Raw genomic sequence first — 16,021 nt, forward strand, 5'->3', positions numbered from 1 at the left:
CTTCTCACTACTTTTCTTTCTTTTTTTTTTTAAAGATTTNAGATTTTATTTATTTATTTGACAGAGATAGAGACAGCCAGCGAGAGAGGGAACACAAGCAGGGGGAGTGGGAGAGGAAGAAGCAGGCTCATAGCGGAGGAACCTGATGTGGGGCTCAATCCCATAGGGCTGGGATCACGCCCTGAGCCGAAGGCAGGCGCTTAACGACTGTGCCACCCAGGTGCCCCCCTTCTCAGTACCTTTCAACATTGTATTGGAGGTTCTAGCTAATGCAATGACATGAAAAGGAAATAAAAGGCATAAAGATTGGGAAAGAAGAAATAAAACTGTATATGATCATCTGTAGAAAATATGAAAGAATTGACCAAAAAAACACCAACTCCTGGAACTAATAACCAATTATAGGAAGGTTTCCAGATACATGATTAATACACAAAAGCAATTGCTTTTCCATATACCTGCAATGAATAAGTGGGATTTTGAAATTAAAAACACAACATTTCCATTAGACCCCCGAAATGAAGTGCTTAAGTATATATCTAATAATATATTTACAGGATATTTATGAGGAAAACTATAAAATTCTTATGATAAAATCAAAGAATAACTAAAATGGAGAAATATTCATGGTTAGGAAGTTTATGGTTTATGGTTAGGAAAATTCAATATGTAAATTCCTTCCAAATTGATCTGTATATTAATATAATTTCAATAAAAATCAAAACTGTGGATATCAACAAATTTATTCTAAAGTTTATGGGGAGGCAAAATACCCAGAATAGCTAATACAGTTTTGAAGAACAACAGTTAGAGAAGTAACACTATCCGACTTCAAAACTTACTATAAAACTACGGTAATCTATACAGTATGGAATTGGTGAAAAAAATATCAAAAAGATCAGTGGAACAGAATAGAGAGCCCAGAAATAGACCCATATAAATATAGTCAACTGATCTTTGTCAAAGGAGCAAAGCCAATGTAATCGAGAAAACATAGTCTTTTCAACAAATGATGCAGGGACATTTGACATCCACACACAAAATAATTAATATAGATACAGAACTTATATTTCATAAAAACCAACTCAAAATGAATCACAGACATAAATGTAAAATGCAGAACTATAAAACTGCCAGAATACAACTTAGGAGAAAACCTAGATGACCTTGGGTATGGTGATGTCTTTTCAGATAAAACACCAAGGTCATGATCTGTGAAAGGAAGAATGGGTAAGCTGGACACAATGAAAATGAAAAACTTCAGCTCTGTGAAAGACAATGTCAAAAGAAGACAAGCCACAGACTGGGAGAAAGTATTTGTAAGGACACATTTCATAAGGAACTTTTTTTTTTGTTTTTTGTTTTTTGTTTTTACATTATCCTTTGAGTGATTCTTTTTTTTTTTTAATGATTTTTATTATATTATGTTAGTCACCATACAGTACATCCCCGGATTCCGATGTAAAGTTTGATGCTCCATTAGTTGCGTATAACACCCAGTGCACCATGCAATACGTGCCCTCCTTACTACCCATCACCAGTCTATCCCATTCCCCCACCCCCCTCCCCTCTGAAGTCTTCAGTTTGTTTCTCATAGTCCATAGTCTCTCATGTTTCATTCCCCCTTCTGATTACCCCCCTTTTCTTTATCCCTTTCTTCCCCTACCGATCCTCCTAGTTCTTATGTTCCATAGATGAGAGAAATCATATGATAATTGTCTTTCTCTGCTTGACTTATTTCACTTAGCATTATCTCCTCCAGTGCCGTCCATGTTGCAGCAAATGTTGAGAATTCGTTCTTTCTGATAGCTGAGTAATATTCCATTGTATATATGGACCACAGCTTCTTAATCCAGTCATCTGTTGAAGGGCATCTTGGCTCCTTCCACGATTTAGCTATTGTGGACAATGCTGCTATGAACATTGGGGTGCATATGGCCCTTCTCTTCACTACATCTGTATCTTTGGGGTAAGCACCCAGTAGTGTGATGGCTGGGTCATAGGGTAGCTCAATTTTTAACTTTTTTAAGGGACCTCCACACTGTTTTCCAGAGTGGCTGTACCAACTTGCATTCCCACCAATAATGTAGGAGGGATCCCCTTTCTGCACATCCTCTCCAACAATTTTATCCAAACTATAAAACAAACTCTGAGAACTTAACAATACGGACAAACAATGGCCCCAAAATGGGCCGAAGACATGAACAGACACCTCACCAAAGAGTATATACAGATGGCAAATAAGCATATGAAATGATGTTTATGTGTCATCAGGAAAATACAAATTAAAACAACGAGTACTACTATATGCTTAATAGAAAGAAAATCTGGAATACTGACCACACAAAATGCTTGGGGAGGATGTAGGGCAACAGGAACCCTCATTCATTGCTGGTGGAAATGGAAAATAGCATAGCTATTTTGAAAGGCAGTTAACTTGTTCTTATAAATGACCACAGGATTCTGCAATCGTGTTACTTGTTATTTACCCAAAGGAGTTGAAAACTTACATTCATACAAATACCCATACATAGATGTTTGTCGAAGTTTTATGCATAAATGCCAAAATTCGGAAGCAACCAAGGTGTTTTTTAGTGGGCGAATAGACGAACTTTGGCATATCCAGACAATGGAATATTATCCCATGTCAAAAAGAAACAAATTTTCAAGCCATGAAAAGATATGGAGGAAACTCAAGTGCATATTACTAAGTGAAAGAAGCCAATCTGAGAAGGCTACATACCATATGTTTCCAACCATTAAAGGGAAAAACTATCAGAGACAGTAAAAAAAATCATTGGTTTTCAGAGGTTGGTGGAGGTAGGAGCTAATAGGTGGAGCACAGAGGATTTTTAGGGCAGTGAAAAAAGCTTATGATACGATAATGATTCATTACACGTTTGTTTAAACCAAGAATGTAAAAAACCAAGACTGAATTTTAAGATAAACTACGGATTTAGGGTAATTAGGGGCTAATAGAGGTTCACCAATTGTAACAAATGTACTACTCTGGTGGGGATGTTGATAATGGGGGAGAGTATGCGTGTGTGGGAGTGGGGGTATATGGGAAATCGCTGTATCTGTCTCTCAATTTTCCTGTGATCCTAAACTGCTACTCCCTAAAAATAAAGTCTACAAAAAAATCAATTACAAATAGACTATTTGGACAGTCTAATAAATATATGCCAAACAGGTGTTAGTGAATTCCAGCCAAAATTTACTAGGTACAGATTATTTTAGAAAAAATAATTTAGTTAAGTTTTAAATAACATGCTATGTGGGTAGCATAATAACTTTTCAGGCAATGTAAGAATTTACATATTAATTTTCCCAATTTATTTGAAGAATGAAATATGGCTCTAACAAAAAAACACACAGAGGGCTCATTTATAGAGCATTAAGTGTTTTTCCCAAGGTTTTCCTCCTCTCAGAGAGAAAATTTTTATATTTGTTGCCATCTGCACAGTATCTCATAGAATTTCTTGGAAGTTATTATATTTTTGACTGCTCTGTGCCTTAGTTTTTAATATTCATGCTTGTTTTTCCTTACTTTTATATTTTTAGCCTTAGAATTTTAGTAGGAAATAAAGGTATGCCATTAAGCTTCCATTATTTATTTATAAACTCTCTTGGTTGTTAATGATAAAATTAGGGAAAACTCATACATCATTGAGATTATAAAGAAGGTATGAAGTAATAATTTATCTCTGGCATCTGCTTATTTCCTATTTCTATATCTGGTATTATAGTCGTCCTGATTTAATGTCAAATTCTCTTTTGAGAGGACTTTACTAATGTTTTAGATGACACGTGTTATTTTGAAGTATCTCCTATCGTAAGAATGAAAGGAAAGAGAAAATGTATGTATGTTGAGTTCCTAGTCTTTTTATTTGCAGGTTTATTTTATTTATTTGGGGGTAATGAGTGTGTTTAGGATGTTGGGGTTTAGATCTGAGTTATAGCCCATTATAAACCATATATTGCTGTTGGACTGTATTTTTTCATGAAATGCTTTTTACATGTATTAATTTGGAGGCAGGGCATGGTGCCATAAGGGAAATGTGCTTTTGGCTCCATGTCAAAGCAGATCTGAAGAAATCTGATGAAAAGGGAAAGAAATGAATATGTCCCATGGACATCAGTCAGCTATAGAGAGCTGGTTGTTAAATATTTTTTTAAATATCTAACTATATAATTGTATTGATGTAGCAAAATTCTTGTTTCTGACCTTGATTCAACTGATGTCAGAGAGGCAATCTTGGAAACATTATCTCACCGAAATGTGAGAATGTTAACATTACATGTGACAGTTTTAATAAAGAAAATTAATGTTGTTAATGTTCTTTATGTTGTTAAATTATAAGAAATTTCTATATAAAATTAAAAATTGGAAACAAGTTACTCATTATGCAAACTGACAGTAACAATAGTACTTCATATATATTCATGAATAGTAACCACTCAATGTGGTCCAATTTTCCTCTCAGTCAGCTTTTCATCCTGACATTTTGTTTTAAAATGGTGCAACATGTTTTTCTTTTCATTTCTCTTGCATGAACAAGTTCAAAGCAACCAGTCTATAATTATCCTTTCACAAACAATAGCTAATTGATTTTTGTAAGTTTCTACTCTATCATCTACCTGCAGAGAAAATTAAGCATACATCAGGAAATTATGTGCTCACTTTTGCTGTAATGTAGACTTCATTTTACCTTTGGATATGTTGATTAGAATTTTCCTTTGAGAGTTGGACTTAAAGAGCTTGTTGGCATCTGAGTTAAAGTGCTTATGAAAAAGGAAAAAAAAATAATGTGATACAGTCCTATATCATTTGGCAAAGCAAAATATGTTTGATGTAGTAAATACTAAATGCTTAAAAAAAACCCAAAATACTAAGTGCTGATTGCTATACAGCATATGTCAGTTCTTAGTTTACACCATTTGACAATAAAGTGAGCATTTTCCTGGGAAAAGTGACAAGCTACACAAAAGCACTGTCAAGGCTGGAGAGGTTCCAAAGAATTGGAGAAATTAACTCTTGGCAAATGAAACATTATAGGGTAGCTTTCTGCTCTCAGGTACATGTGGGCTGTCCAATACAGTAGCCACATGTGGTTATTTGAACTTTAATTAAATCAAAGTAAAATAAATAAGTTCAGTCTCTCAGTTGTCATAGTCACATTCAGTACCCCATGTGGCTGGAAGTTATGCTACTGGTAAGCACAAAGAGTATTTTCATATTCTTAGAAGTTCTATTGGACAGACCTCAGGTAGACTTACGGGTAGAGATGTCCAACAGTTGGGGATGGATGTGGGCTTCAAAGTGAGGAGTGAGATTCTATATAGGATTAATAATTTTATGGTCACCCAATTAAAAGTAAGAGCTGGAACCATGAAATAGATGAGATTGCTAAGAAAGGTAAGGCACAACCCTTTCAGAAGCTGGAAGACTGGATAACAAAATAGAATGTTTACTTACAGAGAAGATTCAAACTTGCCCATTTCATCAAGGTCTTGAGTAACTGGACCAGCACTTTTAGTATTATCCCAGAATTATCCATTTCCAAAAATTGTGCAATGTGAGATCTTACACTGAATAGCAGAGACATTCCACAAAGTAGCCAGAGTTTAAGATCTCATCCTTTGCCGGGACTGTCACTACCCGTACTTTTGGGAAATTTGCTTCTTTTTTTTTTTTTTTTTTGCCTTTATGGCTATCACCAAGCTGGGTTCCAAGCATCCCAAAGTCTCTTTTTCTCTGTGCTAATGAAAGACTTGCAGCAAATCTTTTTTGGGGGCAATTTTGAGGAAGTCTGAGATCTCTGAAAGAGAGTTTTAATTAAAAATGCAAATAAGTGCTTTAAAATGAAATCTATTAGTATCATTTGCTATTCCAAGGGCTTTTAAACTGACAGCATCCAGATCAGTGGATCATTCTGTTCCACAATTCGTCTCATGTTATTTACACGTTTCTTCCCCTCCCCCAGATTGTAGGACAGTCACATCTTCAGCCCTGCTAGAGTTGCCATTTTAGAAGTTGCTATTCATAGTCTCAATAATTCTTGATATTGTCAGACTTTTAAAATTGTATATATCTCATTGGTGTGAAATGGGATTTTATTTTAATTTGCATTTCCTTGAATATTAGAAAGTTTGAGCAATCTTTCCACATGGTCTTAGCCGTTTAGCTTCTTTTTCTGTGAATTGTCGTTTCTCTAATGAGTTATTTTTTCTTGATTTTCAATAATAAAGCATCTATTTATTTATTAAAATTCTTAATGTATTGTCTTGATTGTTTACTCATGTTTTAAAAATCATTTCTTTTTCCTTGACTTGCCTTTTAGCTCTCTTTATGGTATCTTTCTGTAAACATACGTTTTACATTTTACTGTAGTCAGGTTTATTGAATTTTACTTTTATGGTTTATATATTTTGTACCTGTATACATCTTAGCCTATCCAAGGCTAATGACAATTTCTCTGACATTTTCTCCTAAGAGATGTGGGACCTTGCTTGCATTTACAGACTTATTCTAAATTGGCTTTCTATTTCCTATTGTAGGAGGTAATTAAAAATATCAACAATCAGTTGCTTACAACAAGTTATTGACAAGTTTATCATTTTAGTGCTATTCTGTAGATCCACTTACATCACGTGTCAGGATTCCATATACGGGTGGTTCTGTATGGACCTTCTTGCTCTGCTTCATTGGTCTCTTTGTCCCTGTGCCAATACCATAGTGTTTTAATTACTATCACTTGACATTAGATCTCGATATTTCATAGGTAAAATACTCCGATTCCTTCTTCAAAATTTTGATCTTGCTCCTGGCCCAGGAAGCTACTTAGCTTATTTCTGAGTCCAATAATCACTTTTATTTAATATCACTTTCAGTATTGTATCCATCTTAATGGCAGGTAGTACACACCAGATTCTGTGTTTACTATGCTGTCTTCACCTTGCAAAGAGCTTGAGTGCCCCCGTGTTGTTCTTGTTCCTGTGATCCACTCACCTATGGTCATTGTATCAAACATGAATGGTGCTCCCACAGTATGCTTGGAAATGGAAGCAGATCAGTAATGATTAGCAAGGAATGAAGATGTGCAGTCAACGCAAATGTGTCTTCAACACATCTTTACTGCTTCTGGTATCACTGTATCACTGCTACTAGAATTTCAATGGTTTCCTATTGATAGTTAGAGTCAATCATTCCAGTCAAACCATGATTCATCTTTCCGAATGAAGTGGCGATGTTAGACTCCAATACTTTAAAACATTATGTTCCCTGATTTAAGTTTCCTGTCCCTAGGAACCCAAGTCTTAAATTGCCATAGTTCAGAATCATAAGGATAAGAAACAATTATCTTTAATTTTTTTTACTTACTTTATTTAAATTCAGTTAGTTAACATACAGTATATCATGGGTTTCAGATGCAGAGTTCACCTAATAAAATCATTAGTTGCATATAACACCCAGTGTACATTACATCACGTGCCCTCCTTAATGCCCATCACCCAATTACCCCAGCCCCCCCATCTCCCTCCAGCAACCCTCAGTTAGTTTCCTGTAGTTAAGAGTCTCTTATGGTTTGTCTCCCTCTCTGATTTCATCTAATTTTATTTTTCCCTCCCTTCCCCTATGATCCTCTGTTTTAAGAAACAATTATATTAAAAGTCAATCATTTGTTGCAACTATAGGAGACAACAGCTCTATGTCCAACTCTTGATCTTGGACTTTTCAAGTGTGTTAACAAGAGGAGGAACAGTGTCCTTTCTCATAGACCGTCTTGGTCTTCTCAGCCAGCTTCCAGACTCATGATTTGGTACCCCAGCTTGTGTAGCAGACATTCTCTTATTACACAAGGTCTTCGCACGTGGTTGATAGAGTTCATGATACTATCTGTGAGTGAGTTCTATGGCTCCACCTCCTCTCCCTTTCTTAAAAATCTAATCTATGTTCTTGTTAGGAGCAATGATGTGAGAAATACTCAGATCTAGAATGTGACATTTAGCTTGGACGTTCCTATAGACGGAAGGTTTGTGTCTGTCCACCTGCAAGTAATCATTCTGAATCATAATTGCGCCATACATTTTGTAGCATAATGAAGCCTATTAATAATCTCATGCCTATTTGGTAAATATACTGTAATCTTGTGGTTTTAAAAAGAAATTAAAAATCAGTCTTTTGGTGTGTTATACTAATATGAAAATGGCATTTCCTGCACCATACATTTAGATTATAATTTTCTTACTTTGTGTGTAAGGTGAACAGGCCGAGCTAGTAAGCTAAATGTCAGGGGTTGAAGTTAAAGAAAAAAAATATGTAAGGTTTTTGAATAAGACTGTAGTAGGTGAAATTCTTACCTTCTTGTTATTTTTTGTTTTGTTTTTTGTTTTTTTCACAACCACAGTGACAGAAAGTCAAAAAAATGGTGAGATATGCCAGACAGATTTCAAAGTAACTTGTATAAGCCTCACATGCATTAATTAATGGAATGCTTCTATTTATACATTCAGATTTAATACTGAATTTGTGCACAGACCCAGAGACCATCAACCACTATTTTAAATCAAAGCAATTGCACTTCACTAAATAGAACAGGCCACTTTTATAGCAAAATCTATTTATTTCTGATGGATTTAGCATACTTTAAGGAAATGAATCAAATATAATAATATTTTAAAATAGAGAATCACTATGTAAAATAACTTTGTAAGTCTGCAATTATTCAACATTGCACACATGGTCTAGGTAATTCCATTATCCTCCTAATTAACATCTAGTCTTAATTTAATTGGTGTGTTTTCTTCTTGTTACAGTTCATTTGTTATTTTTAAAAATATATTTACCGGGAACACACAATTTGTCAGACTGTACTAAGCACTCATTGGAAATTATAATTCAGTAAGGGAGTAAAAATAATAAATTAAGCAAGAAGTGAACACATAATTGCCAATTGTGAACAGTACTAGAAGGGAAAAGCAAAAGCAGCCTCCAAAAACATTGTAGAGCTTATCCTGACTACATTTAAAGAGGGTAGGTGAAAAGCTGAGGAAGATGAGAGATGCAGCAATCTGGGACCTCTAGGACATGGCAAGATTTTGAATGGAACCTGAGTGTTTGGAAGTCTTTGAAGGGTTTGAAGGTTGAGACAATTCTATATTGGTGGAATCTGAAAGCAACGAAAGCAACAATTAAACCCAAATCCAGCTCCACGACTTGTGAGATTGATTAAACCCACAGTAATATTGTACTGAGAAGGGAAGAGGTGTGCTCATTAGATATGGCCCAGATAAGTGGTAGCTATTTAAAAAGGACTATAAAATAACCATGAGTTATGCCTTCCAGGTTCTGGAGGAAAAGTTAAGCAATGTGCAGAAATAAAATAAAGAGGTTTCACACATAAGCAAGTAGTGGAGAAAAAATGAAATAGAAGAAACAGTCAAAATAACCCACAAAATAGAAAATCAAGCAAAGAGCATATGGGAGAAATAGAAAATAGCAAGATGCATCCAACCATACCCATCATCACACTAAATACACTGAGATAAACTCAGTGGTCTAAATACTCCAACTAAAAAAGTAGAAATTGTGACATTGAATTAAAAAACTAAGACCAATTTGGATGCTGTCTATAAAAAACTCACATTAAATGTAAAAACATGGGTAAGTTGAAGGTAAAGAGAGAGACAAACACTTGACAAAAACTAATTTACAGTAAAGGAGATTGCAGAGGCAAGAGTCGATTCAGTGGGAAGACAAGACAACCCCAGGTGATTTTGCTTCTAACAGCAGAGTTTCAAGATCCCAACAAAATCTGATTAAACTGAAATGAGAAATAAACAAAACATTCAAAACTAGTGTTAGGAGACTTCAACATTCTTCTCTCAGTAACTGACAGAACAAGAGAAGAAATTAACAAGGTTATGAAAGACCAAAATAACACTAGCTGTCAATTTGACCCACATGAAATTCATTATTTATTCATAAGGCAGAATCAATTTTTCTTTGTCTTAGATTATTAACTTCAATTTAGAGGACTTTTTCTGATGATGAAATTAACCTGTTAATTATAGAAAATTAGGAAAACACAAGAAATACATAAAGAAAAACATTTTAAAAACCTGTAATTACTGGGGTGCCTGCGTGGCTCAGTCATTAAGGGTCTGCCTTCAGCTCAGGGCGTGGTCCCAGGGTCCTGGGATCGAGCCCCGCATTGGGCTCCTCTGCTGGAAGCCTGCTTCTTCCTTTCCCACTCTCCCTGCTTGTGTTCCCTCTCTCACTGGCTGTCTCTCTCGCTGTCAAATAAATAAATAAAATCCTTTAAAAAAAAGAACAAACCTGTAGTGTCTTTCCTAGACATAACTGCTACTTTTATTTTGGTGTAAATACTGCTGAAGGGACAAATACTCAATGACATTTGTTAAAGATGGTTAAGGCAAACTTTATTCAACACCATCATGATTGGTGCAGGTCCCACTGCAATGGGTTTCACAGTGGGGGACAGAGATTGGGCTTAACTCCAAAAAAACATGAGTAAGTGGGAATTTATAGCCTAGGAGCAGGGTGGGGGGCAGTGAATGGAAAATTACTAAGAGGAAATATCAAGGGTGAAAAGGATTCTGGCTAAGTCGACATAACAGGATTCTTTGTGGCCAACAAGCCGGGGTGATCAGGCATCACCCTGGGTGGTAGAGAATGCAGAACGTGACTGGATATCTAGGGTGATCAATATTGAGAGTAGGGGGTTCTGGTTAAACTGACTTAGCAGGGTTCTGCTAAAACTGGATTTTCAACTGTGCACACATGGGCCTAGGGGGAAGTTTAGGCCTGACTAAGGACTGGTCAAGCAAACAATCTTTGTTAGTATATTTAGATGAGATATTAATAACTATGAATAATTATTAATAACTAATGAACTATTAATACAGAATTAAAATCATATAGAACATACGGTCTTATAATTTGCCTTATCCACTTGTTTGTACCATGACAATATATGGATGTATTTATTCTATGTAAACAAAGTAATTTATTTTGCTATCTCTCCATATTCGGGCATTTTGGTAGTTTCCTTTCTGTTGCTGCTGCTATGATAAGTGACTAATGAATTTGTGCACATAAGGCTCATTTATTTTTAATAATGGAAATTTTGAACATAACATAATGTGATTATATATAGTATCAAATCCTCAGAAACAGACGCTTGAGTAAAAGGGTAGAAAGATTCGAGATACACTTGCAATACCGTGTCAAATTGTTTTTCATAAAATTTGTTTAGTTTTTAATGAATGACATTATCAGTTTGGGAAGGCCAGTTTCCTGAACATTAATACTTTTAAAATTAAACTTTTTTTAAAAAAAATAGGTAATTGTACATTCACAAGCAGTTGTACAATCCAAGATGGAGAGATCTTATGTACCCATCACCTAATATGACCTATACCATCTTTTCCACCTAGAGGAAGAGCTACCAGCATATTGCTCTCAGACAGCCAAGGTAGAGAGCATTGCAATCACTGCAAAGTTAGCTCATTATTAACACATTCCCATCTATAGTTACAGCTCACCTCTCCTCTGCATCCACTTCTTATCCCCTGGCAACCAGTAATCTGTCCTGTGCTCCTAAAATTTTGCCATTTCAAGGATATCATCATACACTATGTAACTTTTCTGGTTTAGATTTTTTTTTTCTCACACTCATCATAATTCTCTGGAGAGTCATCCAGATTGTGTGTATTAATAGGCTCTTTTTATTGATTGCTGGATTGATGGGTAATATTTCATGCTATGGATGTACCACTGTTTGCTTAATCAAAAGCCCATCGAAGGACATTAACCCATTGGGTTTTTAACAGTTTTTGGCTATTACAAATAAAGCTACTCTCACAACCATGCTGAGATTTTTACGTGAACATAAAATATCATGATTCTAGATAAATTGCCCACAGGGCAATTGCTGGGTTTTACAGTAAGTGCAGGTCTTGTTTGTGAAAGACACTGACAAATTGTTTCCCAGAGTGGCCATATCAATTTATATCCCCACAAGCAATGTACGTGTGATCCAGTTGCTCTGGATGTCTGCCAGTATTTTCTGGTGTCATTTTTTATTTTAGCCATTCTGATAGGCATGCAGTGGTACCTCCTGTGGTTTTAATTTGTAGTTCCCAATGCTTGTTTGTCATCTGTAGATATCTGTGGTGAAATACCTGTTCATTGCTTTTACCCATTTTCTAACTAGATTTTTTTTTCACTGTTGGATTTTGATAGCTTCTTAAAAGTTTTATTCTGGATACTAGCCCTTTGTCAGACATGTGATAGACATATATTTTGCAAATGTATTCCCTCAATATGTAGATTTTTTTTTCATTCTCTTCTTAGGGTCTTTGTAGAGCAAACATTTTTAATTTTGATGATGCCCTATTCATCAACTTTTTCTTTAATGCATCCCATTTTGGTGTCAAGTCTAAGAATTATATGCCTCCTCCTAGATCCTAAAGATTTTCTCCTATTTTTTTTACCAAGAAGTTTCATGGTTTTATATTTTACACTGAAGTGTGTGACACATTTTGAGGTAATTTTGTGTAAGTTGTGAAATAGGTTGATGTTCAATGTTTGGCTGTGGGTGTGCAATTTATCCAATACCATTTGTTGAAAAGGCTCTTTCTTCTACTAAACTGCTTTTGCACATTTGTCAAAAATCAGTTGGGCATATTTGTGTGGGTCTGTTTTCGGTTCTCTATTCTGTTGTACCTGCCTATGTGTCTATCCCTCTACCTATATCACACAGTCTTGATTTCTGTACCTCCTTAATAGATGCTGAATGAGGAGCCAGTTCAGTTCTCTTAATTCTTACTTTTCACAATTGTTTTAACTGTTTTAGTTCCTTTGCATTTTTAAAATAAGCTTGTCTATTTCTACCCAAAGTTTTGCTGGGATTTTGTTAGGAATTGCATTAAAGCTTTATATTAATATGTAAAGAATTGACATCTTTGTTATGTTGGACCACCCAATAATGAACACAGTATGTCTCTCTATTTCTTTAGATCTCCTTTGATTTATTTCATCAGCGCTTTGTAGATTGCAGCATACATGTTTCATTAGATTTAGACCTAAGTATTTCCTTTTTTTTAGTGATTTCAAATGGTATTTTATTTTTCATGGTTCTCCAGAGAAGTTTTAGATATATAAAACTATGTAACTGTATATAGCTATATATAGCTATATATATGTATATATGTATCTACATATATAACTATGTAACTATATATACATATATATAACTACATTTGACTAAATATAGAGAGATATGTAACTCTATGTATCTCTATATATAACTATGTAACTATATATGTAACTATGTAACTATATATAGCTATGTGTTACTATATTATCTCTCTGTGTGTATATATATAGGAGAGAAAGAGGAGAGAGAGAGAGACACTTAGGAGGCTGATAAATCCCACAGTCTGACATCTGCCGTCTATAAACTGGAAAACCAGGAAAACCAGCGGTGTAATCAGTGTGAGTCCTGAGTCTGGAGGTAGAAGAAACAGTAATCTGTTCTCCCAAGGCAGGAGAAGGTGGAAGTCTCAGCTCAAGAAGAGCAAGAGAATTCCCTCCCCTTTTTGCTCTATACAGCTCCTCAACGAATTGGATGATGTCCACCTGCACCATTGAAGGTGAATCTTCTTTACTCAGTCTGCCTATTCAGATGTTAATGCCATCCTGAAACACCTGCACAGATGCACCCAGAAATACTGTTTTACTGACTATCCGGACATTCCTTAGCCTAGTCAAGTTGGCATCTAAAATTAACCATCACAGTATTACATTTTAATTTAATCATTCATTTTAGGAGGGTTTTTTTTTAAATATTCCTTAGATTTTGTATTCATAGATAATCATATTTCCTCTCAATAGGATAGTTTTGTTTCTTCTTTTCTGATATTGTATGCCTTTTCTTTCTTTTTTTTTTCTTTTCTTTTCTTTTTTTTCTTTTCTTTTCTTTCTTTTTTTTCCCCCCTTGCCTTATTGCACTGGCTAGATCTTCCAGCATTAGGGTGAATAAAGTGCTAAGAGCAGACATCCTTACCCTGTCCTAGATCCTAGAGGGAAAGTACTCCAACTTACACCATTACATAGAATGTGAACTACAGGGTTTTTGTAGATTCTATTTTTCTAAATGAAGGAGTTCCCCTTTATTCTTTTTTATTTGAGAGTTTTTATCATGAATGGCTTAAATTTTGTCAAGTGCTTTTACTCCACCAATTGATATGATCATGTTTTCTCTCATTCTGGTTGTTAATATGGTGGATTGTATTGTTTGATTATCAAATATTGGTCAAACATTGCTTCTCTGAAATGAATCCCACTTAGGCTTATAATTCTTTTCATATATTTCCACACTCAATTTGATAAGCTTATTAAAGGATTTCTGTAATTTTGTTTCTTCATTTGTTTTTTTCTCTCTTTCTGATATTATGTTTGTCTGCGTTTGGAATTAATGTAATACTAGCCTTATAAAATGAACTGGAAAGTATTTCCTCCTCTTTCATCTTCTGGATGGGATTGTGTAGAATTTATGTTCATTCTTCATTAATGGCTTGGTAGAACTCCAGTGAAACTATCTGAGCCTGAAGATTACTTTTTTGGGGAGAGTTTTAAATTATGAATTCATTTTTCTGAATAGTTATAGGGCTTGCAAATTATTTATTTAATATTTGGTGAGTTGTGGTAGATTGTGGTAGATTGTTTTTTTAAGGAATCCGTCCATTTTATGTAAGTTGTCCAGTATATGTGTGTACAGTTGTTCTCTGCATTATCTTGTTATCCTTTGGCTGTTTGCAGGATCTATGGTGACATCCTGTTTCATTCCTGATATTGGTAGTTTATGTCTTTCCTCATTTCTTTGTCAGTAGTGCTAGAAGTTTGACAATTTTATTGATATTTTCAAAGAACCAGAAAACACGTTCTTTTAAATTGCACATAGAAAATTCACTAATAGACCATATTCTAGATCAGAACAAAAATCTCCACTTTAAAATCAAATGGAGTGTATTTTTTTTTTAAAGATTTTATTTATTTATTTATTTGACAGAGATAGAGACAGCCAGCGAGAGAGGGAACACAAGCAGGGGGAGTGGGAGAGGAAGAGGCAGGCTCATAGCAGAGGAGCCTGATGTGGGGCTCGATCCCATAACGCCGGGATCACGCCCTGAGCCGAAGGCAGACGCTTAACCGCTGTGCCACCCAGGCGCCCCAAATGGAGTGTATTTTTTTAAATTTATCTTTTGAATTTTTTAATTTATTGATTTTTTAAATTATTATGACATGTTAGTCACCATACAGTACATCATTAGCTTTTGATGTAGTGTTCCATGATTCATCTTTTGCTCCATACAATATGTGCCCTCCTTAATACCCTTCACCAGACTAGCCCATACCCCCACTCTCTCCCCTCTAAAACCCTCAGTTTGTTTCCTGGAATCCATGGTCTCTCATGGTTCGTCTCTCTTTCTGAATTCCCCCCCTTCATTTTTCCCTTCCTTCTCCTAATGTCCTCCATGCTATTCCTTATGTTCCACATATAAGTGAAACCGTATGATAATTGTCTTTCTCTGCTTGACTTATTTCATAGCATAATCTCCTCCAGTTCCATCCATGTTGATGCATATGGTAGGTATNTATGGTGGGTATTCATCCTTTCTGATGGCAGAGTAATATTCCATTGTATATATGGACCACATCTTTTTAATCCAGTCATTTGTTGAAGGGCATCTCAGCTCCTTCCACAGTGTGGCTATTGTGGACATTGCTGCTCTGAACATTGGGGTGCAGGTGCCCCTTCTTTTCCCTACATCTGTATCTTTGGGGTAAATACCCAGTAACACAATTGCTGGGTCATAGGGTAGCTCTATTTTTAACTTTTTGAGGAACCTCCACACTATTTTCCAAAATGGCTGTACCAACTTGCATTCCCACCAACAGTGTAAGAGGGTTCCCCTTTCTCCACATCCT

At 35.4% G+C, this 16,021-nt stretch overlaps 1 pseudogene; it reads left to right on the forward strand.

The window, feature by feature from the left end:
* LOC117795054 overlaps positions 1-16,021 on the forward strand; it is a 97,516-nt pseudogene that overhangs the window by 79,353 nt on the left and 2,142 nt on the right.

This window comes from Ailuropoda melanoleuca, chromosome 6 (assembly GCF_002007445.2).
Source record: "Ailuropoda melanoleuca isolate Jingjing chromosome 6, ASM200744v2, whole genome shotgun sequence".
In the NCBI taxonomy this organism is placed as follows: Eukaryota; Metazoa; Chordata; class Mammalia; order Carnivora; family Ursidae; genus Ailuropoda; species Ailuropoda melanoleuca.